This window comes from Pogoniulus pusillus, chromosome 27, assembly GCF_015220805.1.
Source record: "Pogoniulus pusillus isolate bPogPus1 chromosome 27, bPogPus1.pri, whole genome shotgun sequence".
NCBI classification, from domain to species: Eukaryota; Metazoa; Chordata; class Aves; order Piciformes; family Lybiidae; genus Pogoniulus; species Pogoniulus pusillus.
Window position 1 is genome coordinate 13068655 of NC_087290.1, and position 15900 is coordinate 13084554.

At 48.0% G+C, this 15900-nt stretch overlaps 1 protein-coding gene across 3 annotated transcripts in view; it reads left to right on the forward strand.

Moving 5' to 3' along the window:
• Positions 1 to 15900, forward strand: part of NOS2 (nitric oxide synthase 2) — a 39762-nt gene that overhangs the window by 2977 nt on the left and 20885 nt on the right. Inside the window, exon 1 of one of the 3 annotated variants that reach the window (XM_064166509.1) lies at positions 14621 to 14887. The exons of the other annotated variants lie outside the window; for them this stretch is intronic. The gene's annotated coding sequence lies outside the window, so the exon portion shown is untranslated. Of the gene's footprint in view, positions 1 to 14620; positions 14888 to 15900 lie in introns of those variants that run through there. 3 annotated transcript variants of the gene reach the window in all.

Here is a 15900-nt window from a genome sequence, read left to right on the forward strand (position 1 = left end):
GTACAGATGAAGTCAGAGACTGAGTTGTGTGCTGTCAGCACTGTTGCAAACTTGGAAAGCAAAAAGCTTACAGTGCCCATTAAGCTGTTGACACAACAAAAGACAAATGTCAGTAGCAAGGGACAAGGCTATCCACAGGGGTTTGTTTCTCTTGCCTGAAATGAGGAACCCATTTCTGTAGTTGTGCATCATGCCACTTCTGGTAAGTGCATGGACTGCTGATAGGCAGAGTGGTTAAGGCCCATCAGAAGGTCATGTCAAAGCCCCAGTTTTTGTGGCTCTCTGATAAGGACTCCTGTAGCAAGCAGTCAGTTGCCAGCATCACTTGCAGCATGGGGTGATAGCACCTGGCCATTGTTAGCCTGCAGGGCTCATGGTGTTTACACAAAGGGAATGAACAAGTTCTGGAAACAACAGGTTTGCAGCTGCTTACTGTAAGACCTCGAGTCAGTAACTTCTGAGTGCTCATCTACAGTTAGAGGAGTTGAACAGAGGTAACTGTTCAAAGGTTGTGTCAACTCTGTTAAAGTAGACAGAGGCTTTCACTGAAGGCTTGCTGTGCAAACCAAATATTAGAACAAGGAAAAAGACAGTTGGGAGACTTCTGTTTAATAGCTTAGGGTCCTGCTTTTAATTACTGAAATAGGAGAATCACTTCAGTTAGATCGTGTTTTAGTGAAGGGAGATGGGGAAAATGTTCTTGGTCACTTACTCCAGGTTGCAGACTTAGTAACACTCATTCTGAGGACAGGACCAGATTGAGTGCTCTGCTTTATTTGGGCTCTGCACAGAACATTGGGAACCTGAAGCTGAAATTGTGTAGAAATGATCTGTACACCACAAATGTGGTGTGCTGGGAGGCTAGAAGAAAGGCAGTGGGTTAGCTGATGTGTTTTGGTGTCTGGCTGCTTGTTCTGAAGCCCAGAAATAAGTTCAAGAGTCTCCATCTGTCATTGGGAGCCTCGTGGAGAAGCTGCAGTGAAAATTTGTCTCCTTTCTTTTTTCACTTGTTCATATCAGGCTTTGATATAGAAAATATTGTAAATCTCTGGTTTGTCTCCAATCCAGGGTAGTATTCTGCATGTCAGCTGGGCAAGAGGTGTGAGTGTGTAGTGCTGATCACATTCTTCTGTGACAAGTGTCATTGACTTCATTTCACTCTGGCCACTGAAAGTCATTTGAGCCCTGTGGGCACTGAACAGAACGCTGCCATCCCAAGCCAGGCTTTGCTTAGTGCCACTTGTCAATAACTGAATATTCTGTGCATCATTCTTCAGCTATAGCACTTTGTAAACTCTGTTGCACTTAGTTTGTTATGTCACAGCATTGCTTTTTGTCCAGAGCCACGTGAGCTCAAGAATTTGATGCCAAACACCACCTCTTCTGTGGTGTTTGGCTCCCTTTCAGGTGCCATAAGGAAGTGATGGTTACTGTTAGGAACAAGCACAGGTTGCTATTGCTGAAGGAAACAAAGAGCAGGCACTCTGATCTTTTGTCAGAGGAAGCAGTTTGGTGTCCACGAATAGCTGTTATAAATTGGGCTCTGATAAGAAGCAAACCAGTGGGGAGCCTTAGGCAGTCACACCTTGTGAGAGTACTTCGCCTTCAACTGTAAGAAGGAGGCTTCAGAGCTTCGTGCCCCTCACTGCAGCGTTCACCAGTGCCATCCAGCACAGCACATGTTTATTGCAGTGGGAGCAGTGTCTTTGCCATCAGTTGCCCTCCAGCACAAGTCACTAACACGTGCGAGAGGCTTGGTGCTGCCCTGCGCTGCTCGCCTGGGGAGCTGCCTCCCTCCCTCCACTCTTCCCTGCTGGACTCCTTCTTGAGCAGGAGCCAGCTGCTGCATCTTTCAACTTTTGTGTTATTTGATTCATTTATCTTTGTACTTCTCTCAGGCCAGGCTTTATGAAGTGGTGTTAACTGAAGTCCAGGCTGCTCATCAAGTGCTCCTTTCAGAGCACACACATAAACTTAATAAAACTTACCCTGGCCTTGGAAGAAGATCTTCTGATTTCCTCATCATTCTGCTTGATATTTAAAATAGCCCTTTAAAAGCTGAGAAGCTGGGGGAAGCCTCTGTCCCATGCAGCTGAGAGCTCAGCAAGGTCTGTGTTCAGCACTGACAATGCACACTCAAGGAACTGATCCTGCACACTTAATAGTCTGGTAGATTATGAAGAGGATGCTCCTGGAGCTGCTGTTTCTTGTCCTTACCTATGTAGTGAGGGGCCCAAGAAGGTAACTCCTTTGTTCTGAAGCTAACAACCTGGAAGAATCTGCCTTTATGCTCTGTGTTGATCCATTCTGAAAAAGAATTAACTTGATTTTTTTTTAAACCAATAACTTCCCAGGCAGCTTTGTTTGAGTGCTTCATTATCTCATATCAAATATTTTCCTTCACCTGTTGTCCCACATCACAGCCTCATCACCTCCCTGCCTCCTCTGCTGGGATTCAGCTTCATCCATTTCAAGCCCTGTGCACTTTATGTCCTTTTATTACTACAACTTCATTTTTTTTGTGTGTGCAGAGTCTTCAGTGTGCCTCTGGAAAGAAGGTTAAAACTGCTGCTGTTTGGGTTATCTTTTCATGTCCTGCTACAGAATGGGTTGTAAAAAGATCAGCTGGCAGATTCTTGCAGTTGATTTGTGTCCTGTATTAGGTAACATCACAGAGCATCTAGAGTTTTCCTCAGGCTTGCTTTAGTTTTCTCAAGAGTCATTCCATGCACCAAGCCAGGTAGTGTGGAACAAGGAAGAAGGAAAATGGAGTGCTTCAAACCAAATGACAAACAGAAGTTAGTAGTCTGGAAGGAATTCTATCATGATGTATTTGCTGGGGACACCTCCCTGATACCAATCTGGGGAATGATTTTTCATGCCTAATAGAGTATTTTGTTTTCCACACTTGTGCAACTGCAAAAGCTGCTTTCCCTTTTATTTTCTGATTTTTACTCTTCTTCTCAGAAGTCATAAAATGCTGCCTTGAACCACAAACTGCAGTACAGAATGTAGACACCTGCTAAGTCTTGGAGACTTCTTGCCCCAAAGACCTCTTCAGAGTTTGTCCTCTCTTAAATGGAAGGATCTCACAGAGTGAGTTGCAGCTTTATAGCCAAGATGTTCAAAAGGAATTCTCAGATTGTTCTGTTTAGGTGTTTAATTGGGAGCCTTCTGAACTGATCACATCTCTTAACTTGGGAAGCTTCTAGGCTGATCACATCTCTTAACTTGGGAAGCTTCTAGGCTGATCACATCTCTTAACTTGGGAAGCTTCTGGGCTGATCACATCTCTTAACTTGGGAAGCTTCTGAACTTAACCACATCTCTTAACTTGGGAACCTTCTGGACTGATGACACCTCTGGACTGTTCTGTGTCCTGCCTGGTTGGTTTGGATTGCAGGGAAGGCCTCTGCTTCTCTGTCTGCACAATGATGCACACTTGTGACTGCATTCAACAGTTGGCTTGTCCTGGGCAAAACAAGAGTAGCCAGCAACTTCTGGTGGATCTCAGTGCTGTTGTCTTGGGCTTTTCCTAACCAGTGAGAGCTCTTAAGCTACCTGATTCTCTCTTGCACTCATTTGCTCCCTCTCCCAGTGTTGTGTTCACCATCTCCCTGATGGCTGCAATGCACAGAGCACCTCTCTGACCGGTGCAGCAGTGAAGTGGTTATTCCCCTACTCTGAATTAGGAAGGCACTAAAAAGCTAATGATCAGTTGACAACTATTTCAGCAGCACAGTTTGAGAATCCAGTGATCATCAAATTCTGCTCCCAAGTGACATCACCCAGCCTCTGGGATTTCACAGTTGCCCTGTACCAAGGCTGCCACTCTCTAGTTGATTAGCTGCAGCGAAAAGGCATCCAGTGTGCATTATGAAACTCAAGAGATGGAGAGAGGCAGTCCCTGCCCTCAAACTCATTCCTTATCCTCAAAGGCAACTCATAAACAAAGGTGCAGGTTTTATAACTGATATCATAATACAGAGAATGTACACAAGAGGAGTGGGAACGTGAATGAAATCCACTAACGGAACCATAAACTCTTTGCTCTAACAAAGCCTCTCTGACAGGAAGAGAATGGGTGTCAGACTGAACTGTGATTGACTGTTTCTATTGTACCCTAGGTGTGGGGGATTTTTTTATTCTTTACTGTTTAGAAAGTGGTTAACAATTTTGCATCTGAAAGAATCCCCAGCTCCTGGTTACCTAACTGCTCTGCAGAACTGTGCAAGGCTCCAAGGACCTCTGAAATCCACAGAGGCTGTTAAAAGACAAACTGGGGGACACAAATCTTGCTTTTATGTCCTGTCAAATTCTGCCTTGCTCTAGAAGAGCAAAGGGATTCTAGATAATGCAGAGGGGGTTGGACTAGATGACCTTTGGAAGTCCCTTCCAACCCAAACCCTTCTGTGATGCTATGAATATCAGGATGTTTGCTTCTCATGCTGTTGATGGCTTCTGAGCCCAAGCCACTGAAATCAGAGGGAAAGACTCCATATGACCATGAGCCAGCAATGTGCTCTGGTGCCCAAGAGGGACAATTCTGGGGTGTATTAGAAGGGCTGTGGTTAGTAGATCAAGAGAGGTTCTCCTGCCCCTCTACTCTGCCCTGCTGAGGCCATATCTGGAGTGCTGTGTCCAGTTCTAGGCCCCCAGTTCAAGAGGGACATAGAACTGCTTGTGAGTGTCCAGCACAGAGCCACAAAGATGCTGAAGGGAATGGAAGATCTCTGTTACAAGGAGACCCTGAGGGAGCTGGGACTGTGCTGCTTGGGAGAAGAGGACACTGAGAGGTGACCTCATCAGTGGTTATCAATATGTACAGGTGAGTGCCAGGAGGCTGGAGCCAGGCTCTGCTGGGTGATGCCCAGTGACAGGACAAGGGGCACTGGGTGGAAGCTGAGGCATAGGAAGTTTCATTTAAACACAAAGATGATTTTTTTCCCTGTGAGGGTGGCAGAACCCTGGAACGGGCTGCCCAGGGGGGTTGTGGAGTCTCCCTCTCTGGAGATACTCAAAACCCACCTGGATGTGTTCCTGTGTGATCTGGTATAGGAGATCCTGCTCTGGCAGAGGGGTTGGGCTGGATGAGTTTTTGAGGTCCCTTCCAGCCCCTGACATTGATTCTGTGACTGCTGTGCACTGCAGTGAGTGTTCACCACCTTACTCCAGTTCCTACTGCCTTCAGTGCTCTGCAGAAGCACACCATGCTTAGTCATGCTTACAGGGTTAAGAACGAGCCAGGTTTAAACAAAACTTCAGTGTCTGCAGGGCTGCCAGTGGTCACTTGGTACCCATGTTCCAGAGGTAGTCTGATGCTGAGAAAGGAAGTTCCTTACAGTGAGGGTGGTGAGACGCTGGCACAGGTTGCCCAGGGAGATTGTGGAGCACAGAATCACCCAATGTGATCAGAGATCACATTGGGTGATTCTGTGCTCCACAATCTCCCTGGAGGTGTTCAAGGCCAGGTTGGATGAGGCTTTGAGCAACCTGTTCTAGTGGGAGGTGTCCCTGCCTATGGCAGAGGATTGGAGCTGGATGAGCTTTGAGGTCCTTTCCAACCTAAACCATTCTATGATTCTCCAGCTGGGAGACTGGAAGCAAAGGCATTGCTCCTGGTTACAGCTGCTGCAAAAGAGGAAGGCATAAAGAGGATTCAGGAGTTTCTTTGATCACCAAAAGGTTGATTTCTTTCCCGTGCTCATAGGCTCTGTTGGGAAAGTAATCACTACAAGTCATGCTGCTGTCTGCTGTGCTGAAGGGCTGCATTCCCTTTTCCTCACTTGCAGCCTCATGAACATTAAAACCTGCAGCCTGCATTGGTGCTCATTAGTCAGTCTTGTGCCCATCTGTGGGCATGAGCTGTTATTTCATCATCCAGCACTCTCAGCCATGGTGTGGGCAGCAGCACTGTACCCTTGATGCCATCGTTCTCTGTGTGGCCATTCTGCCAAATTGAGACATTACCTCTCAGGGTTTGTCTCCTATCACTGGGAAGCTGTTTCAGGATCACAGAATCATAGAATGGTTTGGGCTGGAAAGGACTTCCAAAGGTCATTAGTCTGATGCCAGGCACCTGTCCTAAGCCCATGCAGATTTGCTCTGCCACTGAAAAGAAATGGGGCTTCAAAGGGAAGAAAAGATGGGAAGAAGTCAGGATGGGAGATGTTATCTTGGGAAGTACAAGGAAAGATTGGCTCCCAAAAGCCCCATAAGGAAGGTGAACAACCTGTTCTTTTGGAGAGTGCTCAGGTTGTTATTGAGTCTTAGAAGCTGGTAGAAAGAAGGAAATGCCATAGTAGTTTTCAGCTTATGCTGGCCAGAGAGCTGTCCTGAGCTGCTCTAATCCTACAGACACTCTTGGAAAGTCCCTTGTGTTCCTGTCTGCCAGCTTGCAGTTGGCCAAACCAAAATTAATCATTAGACAAACAAGACAAGGCAAAATCATGCTTCTGACCAGAGAAAATGTTCCTATTTCTGTTGCTCAGCAGTGAGGTGCCACACTCCATCAGGACCTTTTGGTGACTGGTGGCCAGTGCAGGATTTGTAAGCTCACTGCCACAAACCCTCCAGCCCTGACTTTTCTTCCTGCCTCTAGGAGGGAAGTTGATTGAGAGGTTTATAGGTTGGATGGGGCCTTGAGTAACCTGGTCTGGTAGGGAGGCTGGAGTAGATGGTTTTAAGGTCTCTTTAGACCATTCTATGATTCTGTAGAAAGAGGATCTAATTTTCCCAGACACTGAAAGCTGTGCAGGCTGAGGCCAGGCTGGCCTAACTGTAGTGCTTTACAGTAAGTCATTAAAACCAATTTGAACAAAGAAAAGGTTCATAAAGCAGAGCCATAAAGCTGCCTGAGAAAACCCCTAGCTCCTTCCAGGAAACAATGGGAAGCAGTTGAGCTTGTGGTGGTGTGGTGTAGATTAAGCTCTGCTGACCAGAGTTTGACACTTGAATGTGGAGGGAGAAAAACTGGAGTAGATAAAGGCTGGTGTAAAGTAAAAGTAGAATCTTAGAGGTCAGCCATAAAGATAAGCAGAGTTCTACTGCAGTTGTTTCAGTTGTTTCAGCAGTTTGAGTGAAAGCCAAAGGCATGGGCAGAGAAGTCTTGCAGCTGGGGATCACAGGCAGATGCTTAGCAATGGTGCAAGCCTCCAGTCAGGGTGGTGGCAGCAGTGGGGCAGCAGAATGAGACTGGGCATTGCTAGATGTGGGAAATGTACCTGTGGCTCTTTCCTCCTCCATCAGTCCATGCAGTTAACCCCTTCTCTTACCAAGCAGCTGAGCAAACAGAGGCAGAATTGACAGAAATATTGAGGCAAATGTTGAGCATTTTCCCTGCTGGTTGTTTAGGGAGAGAAAAGCTACAGAGCTCTGCCTGCTGGAAAGGCAGACATGGTAAACGTGGAGATCAGGGGCAGCCCTGTTTATCTGGTGTGGGCTCTGCAGTGGGGCCAGCTGAACACCTTGTGGAGCTGTGGCCCAAGGTGCCCAATGATTCTTTCCCACCAGTAAGCAAGTCAGCTGCCTCCAGCAGTCCCAACTGCTGCAAACACTGTCAAGAGTCCAGCAGGAGAGTGCCTCTGCAATGAGTTACTGCTGCCTTGTGAATCCATTCTTGCATTCATAGCTAACACCACAGGCTTTTTATGGCAGGAGAATGTCTCCCAGTTGCTTCATAAAGCAAGCAGATGGTTTGATGGCCTGGATAAGGAAGTGGCACAGTTTCAGAAGACACAGTGCTTTATGAGCATGGCCTCATTTTATGCCCTGCATGATTTTCCCTTCCTGAGGAAACACCACTGGGTGAGGATCCATCCTTCTCTGGAGGTCATAGCTGATCTGCATTCCTACTCTGGGTGGGCACAAGGATGCCCATGAGCCAGCAATGTGCCTTTGTGGCTGAGAAGGCCTATGGTATCCTGGGGTGGATGAGAAGGGGTGTGCTGAGTAGGTCAAGAGAGGTTCTCCTGCCCAGGTCCCCAGGACCACTCATATCAGGGACATGGACTCATGCCTTTGAGTTAAATCCTCACTCCTTTCACTTGGTGGTACAGAGAACTCATTTGGTCTAATTAAGAACATCCATTCACTTTCTCTTCCTTTTCAGGCCCCAGGTGCTGGTTTCTGGATTAGCTACCACACCTCACTCCCATTTCCCAGCCTGCTGTCCCTTCCCTGCAGAAGAGGCAATTTCCCTGGCAGCACCTCCCTGACTCTTCCATACCTTAAGGGTTATTTCAAGACCACCATTGTCTGCTGGCTTGTGCTGCTACAGTGAGGCACTGAGCCACAGGAAGCCTCTCTGTACTTTTACAGCTCAGAGTGGCCATGACACTTGGGGCCATGGTTGAATGGCCATGGTGGTGGTTGGTGGATAGTTGGACTCAATGATCTCTGCCCTGCTGAGGCTGCATCTGGCATATTGTGTCCAGTTCTGGGCCCCTTAGGAGAGTCCAACACAGAGCCAGTGGTGGGACACTGATTCAAGAGCACTGCCCAGCTGCCCAGCACTGCCCAGACCAGCACAGCATTGATGTGATGTGAGCTGCAGGCAAGTTTTGAAGCCCTGCTAGGCTGGAGAACATGACCCACCTCCAAGATAACAGAGCCTGAAGGTTTGATAGTGGCCTCCAGCACTGCAGCAGTTGCTGTTGGATGTCACAGCTTCAGGCGCAGCTTCTGTGGTGGAGTTTAGTGACAGTTCCAGCACACTGCCACAAAGAATAGCACAACAATTGGCTGCATCTTCTTCACACTGTGCTGTGACATCCAAAGCAAATATGTTTCAGTATATACATTTTCCCTGCCAGCTTTTCCTTATGCTCTAGATGGTGACATCTCCAACAGGCTTAACAGAAACCTGAGTGGCTCAGGATGGAAGGCACCTCAGAGGTCATCTACTTCAGTCTTCCCATCATGGACAAGGACACCTCTCATCTGGAATTGGCTGCTCAAGGCCTCATGCAACCTGGCCTTGAACACCCCCAGACAGGAGGCAGCCACGACCTATGCCAGTCTCAGCATCCTTGTACTGGAGAACTTCCTCAGCTCCAGTCTAACCCTGCTCTGCCTCACCTTAAGCCATTCCTTCTTGTCCTGTCCCTAGACCCCCTCAGGAAAAGTCTCTCTGCAGCCTTTCTGCAGGACCCCTTCAGGTACTGGCAGGCAGCTCTAAGATCCCCCTGGAGTCTTCTCTTCTCCAGGCTGAACACCTTCAGCTTGTCCTCACGAGGAAATGACATCAAGGAGTGTGGGGCAGCCAGCCCAGCAGTCCTGCAGTCCAGCAGCCAGCCACATGCAGGGCACTGGGTTCTGCACCCTGCCAACTACAGCTTGACTTTATGGCTTTAATTTTCTGGTTGTAGCTTTTTCTGCCAGGGCTGCTGATCCTGCCAGTGAGTCATCAGGTTTCAAAAGTCACTTTTGCCTGAGACAACGTGCACCCAGGCACACAACACAGATTACTGGTTGTCTGATTGCTTTGTCCCTGCCTCACTTCCTCATAGAATCATAGAATCAGCCAGGTTGGAAGAGACCTCCAAGATCATCCAGGCCAACCTTGCACCCAGCCCTATCCAATCAACCAGACCATGGCACTAAGTGCCCCATCCAATCTTTTCTTGAACACCTCCAGGGACAGCGACTCCACCACCTCCCTGGGCAGCCCATTCCAGTGCCAATCACTCTCTCTGCCAAGAACTTCCTCCTAACATCCAGCCTAGACCTCCCCTGGCACAACTTGGGGCTGTGTCCCCTTGTTCTGTTGCTGGTTGCCTGGCAGAAGAGACCAACCCCACCTGGCTACAGCCTCCCTTCAGGCAGGGATGAGCTCTGCCCTGAACCTCTTCTTCTCCAGGCTGCACACCCCCAGCTCCCTCAGCCTCTCCTCACAGGGCTGTGCTCCAGGCCCCTCACCAGCTTCGTTGCCCTTCTCTGGACACCTTCCATTATCTCAACACCTCTCTTGAATTGAGGAGCCCAGAACTGGACACAGCACTCAAGGTGTAGCCTGACCAGTGCTGAGTACAGGGGCAGAATGACCTCCCTTGTTCTGCTGGCCCCACTGTATGCAGATGCTGGAATTTTGCACAGGGTGGCTGTGGAGGGGGTTTGTTATGACTGAATTTGGGCAAACTCTTACACCCAGCAGACAGGAAGGGATGGGTTTACTGGCACTGCAGATTTAACACTCCCTTAACTTTCATTTTTGCCATCAGGTTTCCCGGCAATGAAAATTTCCCCTGTGCCCTGTAACCACTTTGGCATGCAATCCAAAAAGGAGTCCAGGCTGTAGAGTTGGGATGTAGATGCTGTAGATTTGGGATGTAGGCAGGAGTCCAGGCTGTCAGCTTTGGGGTCTAGAAAGGAGTCCAGGCTGTAGAGTTGGGATGTAGAAAGGAGTCCAGGCTGTCAGCTTTGGGGTCTAGAAAGGAGTCCAGGCTGTAGCTGTGGGATGTAGAAAGGAGTCCAGGCTGTCAGCTGTGGGGTGTAGAAAGGAGTCCAGGCTGTAGCTGTGGGGTGTAGAAAGGAGTCCAGGATGTAGCTGGGGGATGTAGAAAAGAGTCCAGGATGTAGCTGGGGGATGTAGAAAGGAGTCCAGGATGTAGAAAGGAGTCCAGGATGTAGCTGTGGGATGTAGAAAGGAGTCCAGACTGTCATCTGTGAGGTCTAGAAAGAAGTCCAGGCTGTAGCTTTGGGATGTAGAAAGGAGTCTAGGGTGTAGGTTTGGGATCCTCCTTGTGCTTGCATATTAGGAAGTGCCTAGACCTGAGCCTTGCCTTTTCATTTTGATAGAAAGTTGCTGCCCTTGCCTGGTGAAGAGCCTTTCAGAGTAGCAAAGAAGCCAGTGAAGAAGGAGCTGCAGCTGATGGTGCAGTAAGCAAGCAAAACACTAAACCAGAGGAATGGTTTTGCCATCTTGCAAAGCTTGAGGGAATGTTCAACCCAAACACCTTTTTCTGGGGGGATGAAAAACCAAACCTGTGCGGAGAAACAAAAAAGAGAAGAGATACTTGGCAGTAGAGGAGGTGTCTGGGGACACCTTTTTTACCAGCAGATTTTAGTGTTGGCAATTTTATCTTTTCTTTGTCAGAAGCTACCAGAAGCTTCCAATAAAAACTGCACCTGCTGAGGCTGCAGAGTGTAAAGGCAGGAGGGGTGGTGAAAAGCTTTGTTGGTTCATTGCAGAAGTCTTCATTTGAGGATATAAAGTGCTTGGGAGTTGGCTTCCATGGACCAGGTTTTTTTGTGTGTGTTTAAGGAAGGAAAGTGGCCTTGGAATCATGTGAGAGTTTTATCATCTGCTGCATTAGATGAGCAAATGGATGAGGTCTTGCCCTTCTGTAGAAGCTTCAGTTTTGTTTCCCAGGTTTGCATTGGCCAATCCAATAAGTAGTAAGTGAAAAAGTGGAAACTCCTAGTCTGTGTGATTGTGTTATGTCTCCAAGTGTGACATGCAGATGTCACTGCTTCTGTCTCCATCCTTCAGAATCTTTCCACCACGCTCCACTCAGCAGAGCTGTAAGGACAGCAACTCTGAAACCTGCACACATGAGATTAGCAAGCACTGAAATAAAGCCAAGATCACCAGAATTTGGGCACTTAGAATTTAGAGGTTCTGCTCCTATAACTCCTGGATTCCTGCTAACCCATGTGTCACAGGCTTCCTTTTCTGTTGCTGGGACAGTTCACAGAATCAGCCAGGTTGGAAGAGACCTCCAAGCTCACCCAGTCCAACCTAGCACCCAGCCTGTCCAGTCAACCAGACCATGGCACTGAGTGCCTCATCCAGGCTTTTCCTGAGCACCTCCAGGCACGGTGCCTCCACCACCTTCCTGGGCAGCCCATTCCAATGCCAATCACTGTCTCTGGGAAGAACTTCCTCCTAACATCCAGCCTATACAGGACAAGGGGTTTGGGGCGCAAGCTGGAGCAGGGGAGGTGTCACGGGAACAGGAGAGAAAACTTTTTTCACTGTGAGAGTGGCAGAGCCCTGGAGCAGGCTGCCCAGAGAGGCTGTGCAGTCTCCTTCTCTGGGGACATCCCAAACCCACCTGGATGTGTTCCTGTGTGACCTGCTCTAGGTGACCCTGCTCTGGTGGGGTGTTTGAGCTTGGATGACCTTTGGAGGTCCTTTCCAACCACTACCACTCTGTGATTCTATGAAAGCTCATTGTTGGGGCTACAGAGCATTGCAGCTCCAGAAACAGAACAGAATTCAGCTCCAAACAGCAGCCTGGTCAGGCAGCCACGAAGAGGTCAGACTGTGCTCCCTGAGAGCATCTCTGTGATCAAAGGTCAGGCAGGAGGAGAAACTGGTGCTTGCCTTTGGAGATGGCAGAGGCAGAAGTGGCTCTGCAAAAATAGGCAATACGTGTGGAATTGGCTTTCTGAGGGAAGAGCTTTGCAAGCAGTGTGGGATGTTTGTAGAAGCAGTGCACAGTGAGTTTGTTTGGTTAGTCTCTGACTCCACCTCAGGAAGGGAAGATGCCCTCTTGTTCTTCTGCAGAGCCGCTTTTATTATCGGTTTCAGAGGCTAAAAGAGCAGCTCCTGTTTGAAAATCTGGAATGATGAAATCATTTCCTGAATGACTTTACCTCAGCCAAGCCTTGAAGCAATTCTCATGAGGGAAGAAGGTGTTTCCCTCCTGACCATTCTAAGTCTGATTTTTCATATCCAGCCCCTGCATAGCCTTTGCTTGATTTCAGCATTGTCTAAGCACAGAAAAATAAGGAGGCAGGATGTAAAAAAAGAAGCTTAGAGGCCATTGGGCATAACTGAATTAACTTCAGTTTCATCTGAATTATGAGGTACATGGACATGAAGGTTGTCTATGTGCTGCAGAAAAGAGAGGTCAGGTCAATAAGAAAGGGAAGGATGCAAGTGGAACTTTTAAACTCGGACAGAACAGCAAATGCAGAGAGTGCAGCCCTGGTCTTAGAAGGTTCCTTTCAGTTCAGGCACTTTCAGTTAGGTCCTCAAGGTGCACAGAGATATGGTATCCACACTGCAGCAATTCCAGCTGTGTCTATGGGTTGGGAATTGCTGTCATGGATCAGAAGCAAGGTGGATATCCATGACACGGCGTTGGGTCACTCAGCTCACTCATTCTTGTTGCCTGCTGATTAGATATCTGGAACATTCTAAACAAAGGGATGTCAAGTGGCAGTTCCAGTGGAAGGAAGGGCATTATGTAATGTAAAAGAGATGAAACCACGTGTAGGGACTCCTGAGCAGTGAACACAAAGAAGCATGGGCTGGATGCACTCAGCAGGAGTGCTCCAAGTGCAGGAAGCTTCACTCTGTCAGGAGATTCCTGCCCTGGCTGGGCTGCACGCAGCTATCCTCACGTGTGGACACCTGCCTGCAGAGCTCCCTTTACCTCTGAGAGTGCTTTGCACAGGCACTTCATGCTCAGATTTAAGTAGGGAAAATAGAGAAAGAATCAAATCCCTTGCCAAGCTTGTCCACTACAACGTGAGAGAAGAAAGGAGCTGTTCTTGATTCCTCATTTCTCTTCAAGCCTTCTGCCCTGTTACTTTGGATCTTTGCTCGGCACCTGTAAATCTTTCTCTCATTATCATCATAGCCATTGTGACCTTGCCCTAGTTAGCAGATTGAAGTATTGTCTTTAATTCATGAACAGTTCATTTAAAATAGCCATGCACAGTATCAGTGAACCTGGGGCCAAAAGCCTTCAGAGTGCCCTGACACACCACAGCCCTTCAGCCTGCAGTTGCCTGGCAGCACTTTGTCCTGCCGTTGGCTCTGGGACTGCCTGTGGCTTTCAGGTAGAAACCTGGCTTTGTGGCATGGACATGTCCACAGGGAATCAGCTCAATAATCCTGGCTTCATCATCTGATTGTGCTCCTGGTGTTCACACCCAGAGAGTGGGGTGAAGAGTTGATGCTGCAAAGCTTCCTTCCAGTCTTTCTAGTATGTTGGAAAAGCAGAAAGGGGCAAACCTCACAGGCAGCAGCAGATAGAACAGGGAGCCCTGGTGAGGAAGATGTGCTGTAAATAGGCTATTGAGAAAGATCCTCTAAAATGTGGTCAAAACTAAAGCAGTAATACATTTATGCTAAGCCTAAAATCCCTGTCCTGAGTTACAGTCCCCTGCTCAAACGCTTTGCTGCTCCTGATTCTGAAGCTCTGTGGTTCTGCAGGACCTCTCTTGGAGTTGCTCTTGCTGTGGCAGGGGAGCTGCACTAGATGTTCTGTGGAGGTCCCTTGTGTCACGCTGTGGTTCCACAGCTGCCGCTTTGTCGTGTGGGAGAGTGGCCCCAGGGCTAAAATCTCTGAGTCCTGCCAGGATTTACTATTGAAACATTGCCTGCAAGGCTGCTAAGCCAGCTCCGTGCGATACAGCCCTTATCAGTGCGTGCATGCAGCAGCCGAGGCTCCAGCACACGGCGCAGGAAGGAGGAGATGCTCCGAACAACGTCAGGCTGCTCTCTTTATGTAATGCACACCGGCTCCACGCCCTCTGCTCCGGAGCCAGACCGCCCGGCCGGGATTCCCCCTTTGTCCACAGTCCATGTGCAGCCTCGCTCTGCTGTTTTGCATACCATGGTCCTGCAGTATAAAATGCTTTTGCCCTCTCAGGAGGGCTGCAGAGCAGGAGAGGTTAAAGGAAAGCAGCAGGGGCAGAGCAGAGCATCTCCGGGCAGGGGTGCCAGAGCCTCTGGCAGCAGCACGGTAAGAGAGTGGCCGAAGTGTTCCGATTGCCATTCATCTGCTGGGCTTCCAGGAGAGGTAGTCCACGGCAAAGTGTGCTGTGCTTTGCCCACCTTAGGAGCAAAGGCTTGGAATCAGTCTCCTGCTCTATTTCCAAGCTGTCCTGCAGCCCTGAAAACTTCGTCCCCCGTTCTGCTGAGCTAAAGGTTTGTGCATGAACAGGTAATGCTGGAAACATGATTTGAACAGCTCTGGTGTGCAGAACATGAAGGGCAAGCTCTGACTCTCGGTGCCAGTGGATGGAAAATGAAGCTGCTCTCTCCTCTCTTCTTCCTTCTTTTGATTCTTTTAATGTTATGATTTAGTCTTACACACACACACACTTATTTTTTTCACTAGTCTTTTTGTTGTTGTCGTTCTGGTTTGTTTGGGGTTTTGTCTGGTTTGTTTTCTTTCAGGTTTGGTTTTATTTTGATTTTCCTTGTTTCCACTTTCTCTGTCTTTTTCTTCCTTTGTAGCATTCCTTCATCTTTCTCTCTCTCTCTCTCTCCTTTCTTCCTTTTCTCTCTTTCTCTCGGTTCTTCCTTTCCTTTCCTTTCCTTTCCTTTCCTTTCCTTTCCTTTCCTTTCCTTTCCTTTCCTTTCCTTTCCTTTCCTTTCCTTTCCTTTCCTTTCCTTTCCTTTCCTTTCCTTTCCTTTCCTTTCCTTTCCTTTCCTTTCCTTTCCTTTCCTTTCCTTTCCTTTCCTTTCCTTTCCTTTCCTTTCCTTTCCTTTCCTTTCCTTTCCTTTCCTTTCCTTTCCTTTCCTTTCCTTTCCTTTCCTTTCCTTTCCTTTCCTTTCCTTTCCTTTCCTTTCCTTTCCTTTCCTTTCCTTTCCTTTCCTTTCCTTTCCTTTCCTTTCCTTTCCTTTCCTTTCCTTTCCTTTCCTTTCCTTTCCTTTCCTTTCCTTTCCTTTCCTTTCCTTTCCTTTCCTTTCCTTTCCTTTCCTTTCCTTTCCTTTCCTTTCCTTTCCTTCGTTCTTTCTTCATTATTACCCTCTAACTTTCTTTCTTCCTTTCTTTCTCCTCTCTTCCTTTCTAAATTTCTTCCCTCTTTCTTCCTTTCCAACTTTCTTCCCTTTTTATTCCTTTCCAACTTTCTTCCCTCTTTCTTCCTTTCCAACTTTCTTTTTCTCTTCCTATCCTTTCCTTCCCTCTGTTCCCCCTGCCTTTCACAAAGCTG